We start from the raw sequence: 15,295 nt of genomic DNA on the forward strand, positions 1-15,295 counted from the left end.
GAGAAAGGAGAGAGAAAGGTAAAGAACACTGAGCCTTCTTGGGTTTAAGAGTTGCTGTGGGCAGTATTTTGTCATCTATCAAAAAAGTATTTAGCAAGTTTTTGTGACACGACTATGTCATGTGCTCTTTAAAGACACGGAGCAAAAGAAACATACCTCCATTAGAATCATTTTGTCACAGAGAAAGGTCACAGATTAAGTCTTAGATGATATCAAAGATAATGTGGTTGAATCATTTTAATCAGTAACTGCAAACAGTAAGGAGAGGGAGGTATCTGCCCCTAATTGGGCAGACATAATTTGTGTGTTTTAAAAGAAGGACTTCTGAGTTCAATAAGCAGAGAACTGAAAATTACAGCCTGTTGGTCAGTGTAGAGACAGCGAGCCCTGCCAAATTTGTAAGTTTGGTTACCACAGAAATCTAACCTACAGGAACTAGAGAACAAAAAGTTATTGTGTGCTTCCTTTGTCCTTGGAAGTGTCCAGAACTATGGGTGAGAGAGAGATTTACACTCGTAAAGTTTGATTTCTGGTAACTGTTAAGACAGAGAACTCTAAACGTGATGATGGGCACTTGTTATCCCAGCACTTTCAAGGACACCTTCCTCTACATGGAATTGAGGGCCAGCCTGGGCTACTTGAAATTTTTGGGATCAGTTTTGTCAGCTCTGTGCCTTGGTTTGGATAGCACTCTGGTGTTTGTAGACTTCTGCAGTTATCATAGATAATAAAGAAATAAAAACGTGTATTTCGGGTGCGATGGATATAATGTGCCAAACCAGTAATACAGTGGTGTGTGTAATAAGGAAGAATTATTAGCAGAATTGGTATGAAAAAGTCATTACTAGAAGTGTTTAATTCTAGAATTTTTTTCAAAAGGTAGAGTTTATTCTAAAGCCAAATACAAATGAGGTTTAGGTTACCTCCCAGTTCTTTGTTCTAATATAGTAGCAGTTTTATGAAGGTGTTAGAGTAACAGACAAACAAAAGTTATTTTGAAAACACATCGATGAGAATGTGAGAGCACCGGGGTGAAAGGAACAGGGAAATTTTAAGTCCAGATCTTAGGTCTCAGAATCTGTAGGTTTCAATTTATAGCTGACAGCTTTCTTAGCAGTTCTTCTGGTGGAATCTATTACTTTTTCTAGAAGATTTACACCATGACCATAAAATTGTTAGGTCACATAGAGAGTTGGTAGCAAATGACTATTAAGCTAAAGGTGGCCCAAAATAAATTATCACTTGTCTCTGGACCTGTAACACAGCCTCTGCGCAAACACTGAAGGCTTTAATCAGATAACTGGCCTTGCAGAAGAGTCAGTGTTCCCTGTGGTTCTTGCCAGAGACTTTTGTCATAGTTCTCCCTGTTGAACTTCCTCAGTGGAGAAGCCACATTCTGATTTTTGTTTGTTGCTAGGAAGGCTTCTTTCTAGAACATGATGTAAATGGGTTGAGTATTAACCAAGAAATCAGTCTTTAGGAGAAAGGAGTATCTAATAAATAGACTAAGGCAAAACTCCAGAATCCTATTGTCAGAATCTACTGGGCATTATGGTTTGGATCTGGTTTATCTTTGTCTCTGTATTTGTATAATGTGACATAATAGGGGTATCCCCTAAAACCACTAAAATGCTGGCCCAGCAAGGTGAAGACAGCAGAAGAGGGAGACAGAAAATGTAACCAATCAGAATCATTGTTTTAAAACTAGATTGACTATTTACTCCTGTATATATGGTTATTTGCGTTCTGTGAATGATTTTTCAGATTCAGTTTTTCTTTTGGCCAGCAAAAGAAAATGTGATAAGCCGTATACACTGTTAAAGTGTTGGACAGAAAACCCTCTGGACAATAGTGACTTGACAGAAATCATTTGTCACTTTTCTCCTTGACTTAATGTTTGTATTGTGTCCCAGGCAGCTGTCCAAGATCGAAAGTCTTTGTTCTTGTGCAACTGTCTGAGATACTATCTTCACTGAGTAGAATCCTATGTAATTTAGATATTACACTACCCTGTCCTTTGTCAATTCTCCAAGTATTTCATAAGCTTCCAGTTCTCAAAGAATTAACCAGCAAGTTGAAATGGAATGGGTAAAAGGGAGGAAAAAGTTTTAAAGAACTTAAAAGCATCTTAGGAATTTGGATAGAGAAAAAAACTGAACACTTGATGAACTGAAGTAACCAAATCATTGTTCATATTTCATATACAGTCCCCTTTGTATGCATGATTTAATCATTGTATTAATCAGGGTTCTTTGGAGTCACAGAACTTATGGACTGAATATATATCTATATCTATCTCTCTATATATATACATAAACATACATACACATGTATATACATGTATATGTATATATATTATATGTAACATATATATGAATACACATATATTGGACACACATATATGTATATATGGAACACACTTACATACGTGGAACATATATGTATATATAAAGGGAATTTATTGGAATGACTTACAGGCTGCAGTCCAACTAACCCAACAATGGCCAGGTGTGAATAGAAAGTCCAAGAATCTAGTAGTTTCTCAGTCCCAAGAGGCTGTGTGTCTCAGCTGGTCTTTAGTAAATGATGGAATCCCAAAGAAGAAAGCTTCAGTGCCACTGAAGAAATAGATGTACTAGCAAGGTGAAGGCAAGCAGGCAAAGACAAAAAGTTTCCTTCTTCTGTGTCCTTATGTAGGCTTCCAGCAGAAGGTGTGACCCAGATTAAAGATGTGCCTCAAGATATGGATCAAAAGGTTGTGCCTTTCTACCTTAAAGGATTGACACACTTCCAACCAAGCAGACTGTTTCTCACAGATGTGCCCTCCTTTTCTAGATTATAGTTTATTCCAGATTTAGTCAACTTGACAACCAATTATAACTATCACAGCATTATCTTGAATAAATTGGAATAAATTTTTAGACTAAACCACATAACATGAATTTTTAAGTGCTTTGAGAAAACAGGAAGGTGATAGATATGTCGACTGACCCCAGATACTGAGTTTGTACTCTCTGCAACCTTGTACAATGCCAGAAAGCTTGTTACTAATACTCCTAAACCACCTAGTTTTCCTTCCTTCCTCCCTCCATCACCCCTCCTTCCCTTCCTCTCTCTCTCCCTCCCTCCTTTTCTTTTTTTCTGTTGTGACCTGCTTATCTATATGTACAATATATCATTGTAGGTGTACATCTTAGAGTCAAGACAGCTTTTATTATTAACTTTTGTGCTAAACAAACAAAATACTAGGGATGGCCTAGGAGACACTGTTAGTCAAAGTGCTTATTTCACAAGCATGGCAACCTAAATTTGATCTCCAGAAATCACATAAAATTACTGAGCATGGTGTTCTGTGCTTATAATCTTATCACTGGAGGAACACGTCTGCTGGCCAGCCAGTCTGTGTCAATGAAACACCCTGTTTCAAAGGAGGGGAAAGAGTTTCTGAGAAGGACTCTTGAGGTTATTTTCTGGCCTCCATGTGCCTGTGTACCTACTTGGATGTGTATACACACATGCATACAAATAACTTTCAATATTAATGAGCTATTTTATTATCAAGTCAACAGCTGTTCACATATTAACACTTGACTCAATTGGCAGTTAAGTTGTTTCAGTTTTCATAAATACAGACCTAATTACAACTGATGTCCCCATCTCTTGACACACTGTTAAACTTGTTTTCTCCTCCTCTTACCTTCATACATTTTTGTAGTCAGAATTTTATTTTATTTTTCCAGAACTGAAATTTCATGCCAGGGTTTCACGTGTGCACAGCAAAGAATGTATCACTAAGCTACACTCTTAATCATATATGCAGAGTTTTTCAATATCTACTTAAGAGACTGACTCAAACAGTGTTGAATCATGTGGCATGAAATTTATTACAATGTGCTTATTTAATTTCGTGTGCTTTTCCTTAATTTATCTTCCATTTGACCGTCTCTTCCTTTCTGTAGTAATAAAATATCCTTGTTAGTCTCTTTAGCTATTATAAGAATCATATGATTTTCTGTTGCTTTACTTTTCTCTTTAAAATATAGTACGACACTAGTAATAATAACTAAATTATAGAATTAGCCAAGATGAATAAATGTAGCAGATGAATAGAATGTATAGTCAGCAACTCAAGAAGAGAAGTGGGTAGGACCATCAAGCTGTAAAGTCTCTTTACCACAAAGAATTAAAAGAGATCTGCAAATGAGAGATCTTTCTGAACAATACTCAGGCATTCAAAGTCCAAGTCCTATGCAACTTAATAGAACTATCCTTATATTTTTTTTTTAAAAAAGGTGGATTGTGTCATTGAACACATATTTTCCAAAATAATGTATACATTTGGGCATGATCATGAATGCCTACAGCCCTAGTACTCAGGATGTGACAACAGAAGGATCACCCATCAGGTTTGAGGCCAGCATGTACTATACAGAGAGACTGTACCACCAAAGAACAGAAACAAAACAAAACCCACAAGCAAAATGAACATATACGAATACACAAAAATACATAAAAAATTGTTGAGTTCCAGAAGGCTAATTAAAACTCAGCAAAGCTAACACATCACATGTGTTGCCAATTGACAGAGGCAACAAATGGGTAGAACCGCTGAACAATGTTTGTAGAAATTGAAGTCCTATGGCTGTTTGGAAAATAGCATATGTATACCTTAGATCTATTATTGTATGACACACAACTTGTATATCTGGGCTTTTAAACAAAAATCTCTTGTAGATACACAGAAGAAAATGAAATGTGGACGTTGAATAGCTGTCTCTCCATTTCATTGAAGCACTATTTGTAGCAGCTAAGATACAGATTCTGAATGTCCAGTGCAAGGCAAATACCTAAAGAAAAGATATGATAATTTTAATGTATGATTTTATTACTTGGACTTGTTATATATTCAGAGTGGCTATGAAATAATCCTGCCTCTTTTTCTTGTGTGCTGGGGTTACAGAGAGATCATTCCGTATCCAGTTTTAATTGGCAGTTTAAAATAGCAGTCATTTCAATAATTAACAGTTGAATCTTCATGTTCAAGAGAATTAATTTGTGCTACTTGTTTGCTATACACAAAATAAACTCAAAATTAATTGCATCTTTATATGACAAAAAGCTACTTAAAATATGATTCAGTTGTTTTGACTTGGTTATGAAATTACTTTGTGTAATATATGAAAATTAAATTTTTATTTTCAAATTAGCTATTTGCAGGTATTTTATTACATTTTTAAACTATCCAAAAATTTCTTATTAAAAATTAGATTAGGACTTTATTTAAAGTTTTAATTTTTTCATAATCATGGATAAGATCCTTGTCATATATGGATATATAACTTAATGTTATATATGTTTTATGTATATAAATATGTTTTATGTATGTATGTATATACATATTAAAAAATAAAAATACCGTTGAAACCAGTGATATGGCTCCAAGAGTTAAAAGCACTTGCCACAAAAGCAAACAAGCAAAACCCTCCAAAAAACAGTGGCCTGAATTCAGTCCCTGAAACCAATGATGGATGGGAAGAACTAATTCCCAAAAGAGGTTCTCTGACTTCTGTGCACCCTTCATAATATGCACCTCTCCCCCTTTCCCCCCTTTCTCATGCTCTTCCTCCCTCTCCCCTACCTTTCTCCCCCTCTCCCCCCTACCTTGTGCGCTCTCATGTGCTCTCTCTCTCTCCCTCTCCCTTTCCCTCTCCCTGCCTCTCTCCCTCCCTCACACACACACACCCACCCTTCTACAATAACAGTAAATACAATTTTTAAAATATCAAAAACATTTTTTGCTATAAAAAGCAACTACAAAACATTTTTAAAAACACACACAAGCTGGGCAGTGGTGGCACACGCCTGTAACCTCAGCACTTGGGAGGCAGAGGCAGAGGCAGAGGCAGGCAGATTTCTGAGTTCAAGGCCAGCCTGGTCTACCTGGTCTACAGAGTGAGTTCCAGGACAGCCAGGGCTACACGGAGAAACCCTGTCTCAAAAAAACAAAACAAAACAAAACAAAACAAAAACAAAAACAAACAAAAACAAAAACAAAAAAAACCCCACATACAACTGCAAACAATGAGTCCCTACCTCGTGGTACTTGCTATTGTTTGCTTGTTTGTTTGGTTATCAAAGATTTAGTGCAAAGCTTGTGTGCCATCAAATCTCTGCATTATTCAACTAAACACCTGGGGTAAAAAGAGTAAAGGCTTATTATTTTGTCTTGTGCCATAAAGGATGTTAGTCATTATCACTTGCCTGTTGTTTCTGGACTTGTAGTGAAGCAGAACTCCATGCAGCATTCAGAGAGTATGTTGGGAGTAATCTACTATGTGCAGGAAGTCAAAGGGGGAAGAGAGGAATGGGGGATGGGGCTGAAAAGGGGGAAAGGAGAGGAAAGGACAGAAACCTGTTCAATAATTGCAACAATAATAATATGACTACAGCTTTATATACAACTATTTTCTGTACAAAGTTCAGTTTTCTTAATCTCTCTGCTTTGCTTTTTGCTCATGCTCCTCCCCATAAATGTGACTAAAGGCAGTCAAGTGATAAAACCATTTTCACAGCCTATATTTGAGATGGCAGATCTTTTAAGTTCAGACTCCATTTTAGAAAACATGACCTACATTTAAACAGGCTGGTACCTAGCATTAGTTTCCAAATTTCCCCCTTGAAAAAAAAAAAACCAACCCAAGCCTAGCCCCAGTCTCTAGGCTAATCCCCAACAAGACAGACCAGTGTCTCCAGGTTACAACCTCAACAAGACCAGTGTCTCCAGGTTATTACCCCAACAAACCTGTACACCCAGGTTACAAGCCCACATCCTTCTTTATGACCACCAATACAGAGGAGAACAGAAATTAAGTTTATGATAGGACTCCCAGCACCAGCCAATTATGTTAAAGGCCATGGTAGCTTTCTAATTAGATGCTTGCACTAATACTCCCTGCTTGCTGCTTACTATATAGCCTATCTTTCAGATCTTCCTCACCACCTAAACCGTCCTGTGTGATAGTGGTGCTTCGGGGGGGGGGGGAGGCAGCGAGCTAGCTGGAATAGAATAAAGACCCTTCTGTGAGTTGCATCAGATCACCTCCTGTCTAATTTCTTGGGGATCACTAACATTTCCCCGGAGAGTGGATGCTAAAAATGTGGTATATCTACACAATGGAGTACTATTCAGCCATTAGAAACAATGAATTCATGAAATTCTTAGGCAAATGGATGGAGCTAGAGAACATCATACTAAGTGAGGTAACCCAGACTCAAAAGGTGAAGCATGGTATACACTCACTAATAAGTGGATATTAACCTAGAAACCTGGATTACCCAAAACATAATCTACACATCAAATGAGGTACAAGAAGAAAGGAAGAGTGGCCCCTTGTTCTGGAAAGACTCAATGAAGCAGTATTCAGCAAAACCAGAACGGGGAAGTGGGAAGGGGTGGGTGGGAGGACGGGGGAGAGAAGGGGGCTTACAGGACTTTTTGGGAGTGGGGGGGGCTAGGAAAGGGGAAATCATTTGAAATGTAAATAAAAAATATACCAAATTAAAAAAAAAATTTAAAAAAAAGGTGAGATGACAAGAGGTCACTTGGAAAGAGCCTAAATAGAGCCAGCATTTTACATAATCAAGGTGAACTTTGTTTTTGAAGTAGTTGGAAGATTGCCCTGATGCAGAAGTACTTCTCTGATACCTATCTTTTCCTCTTTGGCCAAATTTCTGTAAGTACTAACTTGATGTCTTTTACTGAGTATAAACACCTATACTGTTTTAAGGTCACCCTTTGCTTAAATTCTCCTACACTTCATTTCAAATAAAGTTACTACTTTGATAGAGAACTTCAGCCATCTCTGTTTTAAAGGTATCAATTATTCTAAGGAAAAGTAATGGGGATTTTTTCCTCTGGGTTTTATATCTCTTTTATTTAGATGGAGTATTTAAGATGGGAGGAAATAGCCTACAGCAATTCTAGCTTGCTCTTCAGAGCGGAAACTCTATCCCATGAATGTAGCCTAGTATGAGAATAACCTAGGCATCAGTCTTAACCAACTACACACCTCCATTATGCCACTGCACTAAGTAGATAATAGGTGGCAGAAAGAATGAATAAGGGTAAACCTGCTAATTTGGCAGCTAGAATTTTTCCTTAAAAAAAAAACCTAGACAGAGTGTCTGAAAATGGCAGCATCTGACACCTCACCTGACAGCTAAAGGGAATGAAATGGAGACCTAGGAGCCATGTTTTTGGCTGTACTTGTTTAGAATGAAATCACCTCTGTGCTGAGCTAGCAGAAAGCAGCTGAGAAGACGATTGAGATTCAAAGGCCCCCTAATCCTCATTGTTCTTACTTAGTTATAGTAGATTTTTTTCTAATAATGTTAAAAATAAGAATTATCTGCTCTTCCGTACAAAGTGTGTCTTTCAGTACACACTTGTTGGTTGTGTTTTTTGTGAATAATTTTTCCCGGGTATGCTTGTTCTTTACCAGTTATGGGATAGGCCTATTGATGTTCCTTCAGGAGTGCATTCCTTAAATATGTTACTTTTGAGAAGGTGTCTTCAATCAAGATGGAAAGAGTACACATGATTAATATCTAAAAAGAGGGCTAGAAAGATGGTTTAGTGGTCAAGGGTACTTGCTACTCTTCCAGAAGACCTGAGTTCACTCCCCAGCACTCAGGCCTTTGAGCACAGGACTACCTATAACTCCAGCTTCTGGAGAGTAAATGCCTTATGGCCTTCCAGAGCACTTGTACAAATACAATGCACAGAAGTCACCCCAGCACATACAGGTATACATAAATAAATAAACAAGTGTGCACCTATAAAAAGAAACCAGATTCTCGTGATAAACAAAATAAGCAAATCCAATACTTTAAGAAAGTAATATTTTACTTACAACTCCAAAACAGGTGATATTATTGATTAAATACTTGAGAAAGTATTAAGAAACATTGAGAAGGAAGAGTAAAGTAGTATTTTTGACTTATATTTGTTTATTTGCTTATCAGTTAATCTGTGATGAAAATTTATTAATGAGGTTAGGGTAGTACTGTAAGTTATTTTTAGATTTTACTATACATATTAAAAGTAAAAGAAAAATTTTTTAAATATTTATTTATTTATTTATTATATGTAAGTACACTATAGCTCTCTTCAGATACCCCAGAAGAAGGCAGCAGATCTCATTACAAATGGTTGTGAGCCATCATGTGGTTGCTGGGATTTGAACTCAGGACCTTCAGAAGAGCAGTCAGTGCTCTTAACCACTGAGCCATCTCTCCAGCCCCCAAGATAAAACTTTTAAAGAGAAAATAAAGAGGGAGAATTGCCAGGAGCCATCCCCACTTAGATCTTGATGCCAGGAGATCTCCATACCAGGAGCCATTCTTACTTAGATCTCAAAACCCCCTCCTCTCAAAGCTCATCTGTGGATAGGTTACTATAGCAACTACTTTCCACTTCACCTCCTCATGACCCCCTTTATCATGCCAAGATTCCAGCAGCAATAACTAGCTTTCCCCAGAAACTCTGATAAACTGTTTCTAAGAAATGATGCCAGCCCCTGTAAATCTTCCCCCTTAACCCCTCCCTACAGCTTGCTTGCTTCCCTTTATATTGCCTTGTGTAAAAAAATAAAATAAAATTTGACATCTTGATCAGAATACTGTCTTGCTTGTGTCTCTTGTCTCTTGCGTTCTCCTAGGTGGTCCAGGGACCCTGTTGACTGTCCTGCGGGTCCGGACAGAGAAAGTTAGAAGAAGTCACTATGAATTTTGTTTTTGAGACAGATTCTCAATTTGGTCTTGAAATTGGTTATTGCAGAGGCTAGGATGGGTGTCAAGGGTAGATATTACAGGTGTGTCTCACAAGATTGTCCATAGTGCCATTTCTAGTTATGGAAAAGGCAGGACAACATTTACTAGCAAAGGAGCAATAGAAGGCAATGGGCAGTTCAACCTGGGTTTGCTGTCTTGCTGAACTATTAATCCCTAGCAGTATGTCTGAGGAAATTATATTAGAATGCTCAGGTTTTCTTCTCCCCAGGTATAGATCCTATTCCAGTGACTCAGTTGCCTTGACATTTTGTAAGAACATGGCTCAGATGATCCTACAAAGGCAAAAGTATAACTAGCCACATCATGTTGCTGGAATTTCTAACCCAAATAAGCTCATATAAAAACCCACAATCCAATTATTATAATTGTAAGCTATTTGCCTAGATTGGGAAGATCTGTCACTACAGTAACTTACTCACCAGCTATAAGACCCCTTGCTACTTGTGGTTTCTCCTGGCCACGTGGTTCAGATCCATCACTGCTTCCTCCTCCTCTTCTGTTCTCTCTCTTTCTCTCTTGTCCTCTTCTCCTTTCCACTTTCCCCCCACTCTCAGACCTCCAGTCCCACCTTTCTCTCCTACTCCCCAGTCCCAGGTTCTAGCCTTTATTGATCAGGTAAAATTGGGGGAAGGTGTCTATGAGATCCCGTGAGTATGTGATGGAGTGCTCATCAGGGGCAACCCCTTTTGAAGAAGCAGAAACTATCAGAAACCAAACAACATCAGGACAACCCACAACAACATAACACAAGCAAATGGAGTCTGACATCACTAGTAGGTCTAGGAAGTCACGTATAGCGTGCAAAGCGTATTATCAAGACAGTGATGCTAGCCACTTACACTTAGGTCTGCACAGCAGGGCATTGTGTAAGGTGTTGTGACTGGCGGCAGCAAGCATGCATGTTTAGCCTGTTGTGCTAAATTCAAAGAGTGGCTCAATGACAAAGATGATGAGCTATTGGAAATCATGTGGCCAAGTGTGGATATTAGGGCTCTGAGGAGTACATTGCCCATACCTGCTTCCTAAGAGAGGCTTATCAACAAAGAGACCATCTTGCATCCTGATCTTGATCCCAACATTCATCTCAAGCTATGGGTACTCTTGCTTTTTGGACTGTAAAAAAGAGAATAGATCCACAAGCTTCGGAAAGTGTTTTGATGGCAAGCAATTTCAGTTTTGTGGTTCTAGACTATAGAAGATGGATGATGGACCTAAAGCAGGTTACCATGGAACTAGGAGGCAGAAGAGGAGGAAAAGTAAACTTCAATGTCTCTTTGGCAAAAGGAAACAGTAAATAAATGTCAAAGTAAAAAAAATTACAAGAGCCATATAAGATCCAATCAGGAGCATCATGGTCCTCATCATAAATACTGAGCGTTCTGAGGGAAAGCAAAGACTTCGTGGGATGATGTTGGCAGTTTTGGAAATAAGCAATAGGATTCCAAAGGTGCTAGAAAGGAAAAGCAAGGCAATAGGTGCACCGAGGATTTTGCTGAACACATAAACTGAAGAGGAGCTAGTGTGTCACAGGGACACACACAGATTAAAGAAGCCAGAGGACACCCAAGGACGAGGCCATGACCTATAATGGGGAAAAAGGAGCAGGGAAGAAGAGATTAGGTGCAGAAGAACGGAGACTTGAAAGTTATTCTTTAAACCGAGGAGTACAGAGCTGTCAGACTGAGATGGAATAGAAAGCAAAGGTCTTGAAGATAAATGAGCTTACACAAAGCCAATTAGACTCCTGACAGCTGATAACAAGATGAAAAGAAATGTCTGGCATTAGCATGGATCACAGAAATAGCACGTTGGTCTGTACACAAAGATACTGTCTCTTTGTGATGCTGGCATATAGAAAACGTCCAAGTCAGCCTACACGTGTAACTTGCGGCTTGTTTATGGAGTTCAGATTGCTATGGGTCTGAAGTCGTTCAGAGATTTACCAGTCTGCTCATGAAGAAGTTTTAATAACAGGATTATTAATACTTGCCAGAAGAATGGATACTGGTCAGCTCTATACCTGACACTCACACTCAGAGTATGACCCAGAATTACATTGATGAGAGAATTATAAAGGCAAAACTCAAGGTTATGTACTTTCTACCTTTGTGCAATCAGTTCAGTGTCAACATTCTAATTCATTTCTTATTTCTTCCAAAGACACCTTAAAGCTTAATTTTCCCTCATTTTTTGTCTCTCAGTTCCACAGAGAGACATAAAGGTAAAACTCTCAAGGTTATGTTCTTACTGCCTGCTTGTAATCAAGTACATATTCTGGGTTTTCAGGGCAAGCAAGTTTGTTTACAGAAGCAAAAACAGACATATTTCTTCTCATAAATGAACAACAGCCCACAGCATTCCAGAAAGTTATCTGTGCTTGGGCAGATGGGGATTACAGGTTAGAGGCTATATGTATGTGTGTGTGTGTGTGTGTGTACAAGACCAAGACCAGATGGTTCAAAGAAAAATATAAGTAAGCAATGGTTAGGCATCAACTTACAACAAAATAATATACTTACACACTGAGAATTTTACTTTACACATGATCTGTGATTGCTTTCTAAAGAAAAAAATATATCCTGAGACTTAAGTAAAGTGAATTTATTTCTTGGTGGTGGTGGTGGTGGTGGTGGTGGTGGTGGTGGTGCTGTGTGTGTGTCTTGTGTATGTATGTGACATCAATGGAGCTAGCTATTTTCACTTTTACATTTGCTGAGACCCCTGTATGAAGATCCAAAGTGTAAAGAAGGAAAAGAAAGGGCAGTACTGTCCCTCCCTCAGCAGCAATGGTGTTTTCTCCTTTTAAGGACCCTCTCCTCTGCTTTTCCATATTTGGTAACACCAAGGAGTCACAGTGAGATGCATTAATAATGCTGGCAGGTTTATATAGTCATATCTGAAGGCAGAAAATAAAAGGGATATAGCAAGCATTTTAAGTCAGGTCGGGGGAAATCTTTTCAAATTTTTATCTGAAATATTTAGACAGTGCTTTCCAATGTACTCCTGACTATAGCAAATGTTAATTTCCATTTTATGAAACTTGCGACTTGATCTGCTTCTGGGGAGAGTGACAGGCTTGGCTTGAATTTACTTTGGAGTCTTGGCTTACCAGGAGATTGCAAGGTGGAGGGCTTGGCTTCACTTTACTGACGTGTGTGCTTCTCATATACTTTTGACTGTATAGCCAGTCTGGTAGCTGCTGTACAAACAATATGTGTGTGTGGAGTCCATGGGAATTCAGTAGAGCTGGGTAAGTCAAGAGCTGGGTAAATCGCTGGAGACAGAGTAGTTGGGCCCAGCACTTGATTATTTGGAGTCCAGAAAATAAGGCTCTGATCTTCAGACCTCCAGCCTTCAGTGTGTATTTTAAACACAGGTGGCCCATAACTTGTGTTTTTCGTAAATGGAAATAGAAATTAATTGTGTGGTGATTCATTCAGACACGAATACCCTGAAATCTCTAAGATGAGCAAAATATTCTATACTAATATTAATATTATTCAAATATTAATAATATTTGAAACTTAATTTACTTAATTTACTCCAGAAGCTGAATTCTTCAAATACACTGCAAATGCCTTCTGCCTGCTCAAGTAGATTAAAACTTTTTTGTAGAGTATTTTTGTGTGTATTTTGCTTTCACATAACTAAATATGTACAGCATGGAAGTGCAATGTATCTGCAGAGGTCAGGAGAGGGCATCAAACTGCCTGGAACAGGAGTGACAGGAAGTGGTGAGCTGCAGTGTGAATGCTAGGATCCAAAGCTGCCCCTTAACAAGAACAGAAGTGTTCTTCACCACAGCCCCATCTTCAGCCCCTTCAACAGGTTAAAACCTATGCTTTCTTGTTCAGTCATGTTTAGACAGCCATGTTGGCAAGGCTTTATAGTGTAGCTTCTGCCATTGTTAGGAGATATACTATCACAGCAAACTCACAAGACCCTCTGGCTCTTACAATCTTTCTACTCCCTCTTCTGCAATGTTCCCTGTGCCTAGGTACAGAAGTTGTATTGTAGATGCATCCATTGACTTAGCTCCACAAATCTGCACTGTGATTGGGTGCAGTTTTCTGTAATGGTCCCTGTCTGTTTCAAAGTCATTTCCTTGATGAAGGGTAAGGGCCACATTTATCTGGGCATGTAAGGACTAGAATATAAAATATAGTTGGGAATTAAGCTTGTTTAGTGAAGTGGTGATGGTAGCTTCTCCTCCAAGATCCATGAGCCCACTAGCCCTAGGTATGACCTAGGTCCAGTACCAGGTTGTTGCAGGAAATATTAGAAAGATTTTAAAATTCCCATGCTGTGCTGGCCACCGATATGCCATGTTGCTGCAGCAGGGTGTTCTCATCTTGTCAGATGTCTCCATCCAAGTAGTTAAGTTCCCTTGGCGGGTCTCTGCCACACCAAACCCATACAATGACCCACCTTGTGGTTAGCTTTCACAATTCCCAGTAACCTAGTAAAATCAAAACGCTAGAAGCTTGTAATTAACCAATCAGATTTATATACCAATAAATTCTCAATTCCCAAGATACCCACACAATAATTTCAGAGCCAATTGACAATGATACAAGTTGCCCACCTAGATTAGACAATTTCTCCCAATTACCCTATCCCTATGTAAATTACAGCTACCTGTAGCTATTTAATGCCACGTGAAATCTGGATCATCTTCCTCTTGCTCCATCTTTCCTCCTTCCTCTCTCTGTCTTCTATGTCTCCCTCTCTGCAAATCTTCACTCCGCTTCCATTTTCCCTGTCCAATCACAGACTTCTTGTTGTATTAATAATTAAATTAGTTGTACAGGGAAAATCCTGCTACCCCAGCTATGATTTCTTCCCCCTAGTTAAGCAAGTCCTCAGTCTTATTAGAGATTACCGAGGTACACAAGCATAAGGCATGGATGGAGGTTTCTGTGCCATGCTGGCCACTGTTGTAGTTTATAAGTGAATAACGTGCAATGAATTTGTCATGCATAAATTAAATAAGGATTAAAGTCAGTCCATCATTAACTATAACAACCATTATTGACTAGAAATGGAAAAATAATTATCTACAGTCTCATAATCTGATTTTCTTGCCTCACAAACATTGATAAATATAAAATGTTCATATTTTTATGTATAGAGGGGGATATAGGTCAGAAGTCAATATCAGACACTAGTCTCAATTGCTTCCCACATTACCTTTGTGAGGGAGAGCTCACCCTGGAATCCATTGAGTTGGAAAGACTCTGGCTTGTGAGCACAGGTATCCTCCTACTTCACCTCTCCAGTCCTGAGATTCCAGGTCTGCCATGCTGCACCCAGCCTTCTTTTACTTTAGGGACAGAGACTCTGAACTTTGGCTCTCAGGCTCATACAACGAGCACTTCACTGACTTGGCATGTCCTTAGGTCCAAATTTTACTCATAAAAACTTGGTATAATCATAAACCTCT

This window comes from Apodemus sylvaticus, chromosome 23 (assembly GCF_947179515.1).
Source record: "Apodemus sylvaticus chromosome 23, mApoSyl1.1, whole genome shotgun sequence".
Taxonomy (NCBI): Eukaryota; Metazoa; Chordata; class Mammalia; order Rodentia; family Muridae; genus Apodemus; species Apodemus sylvaticus.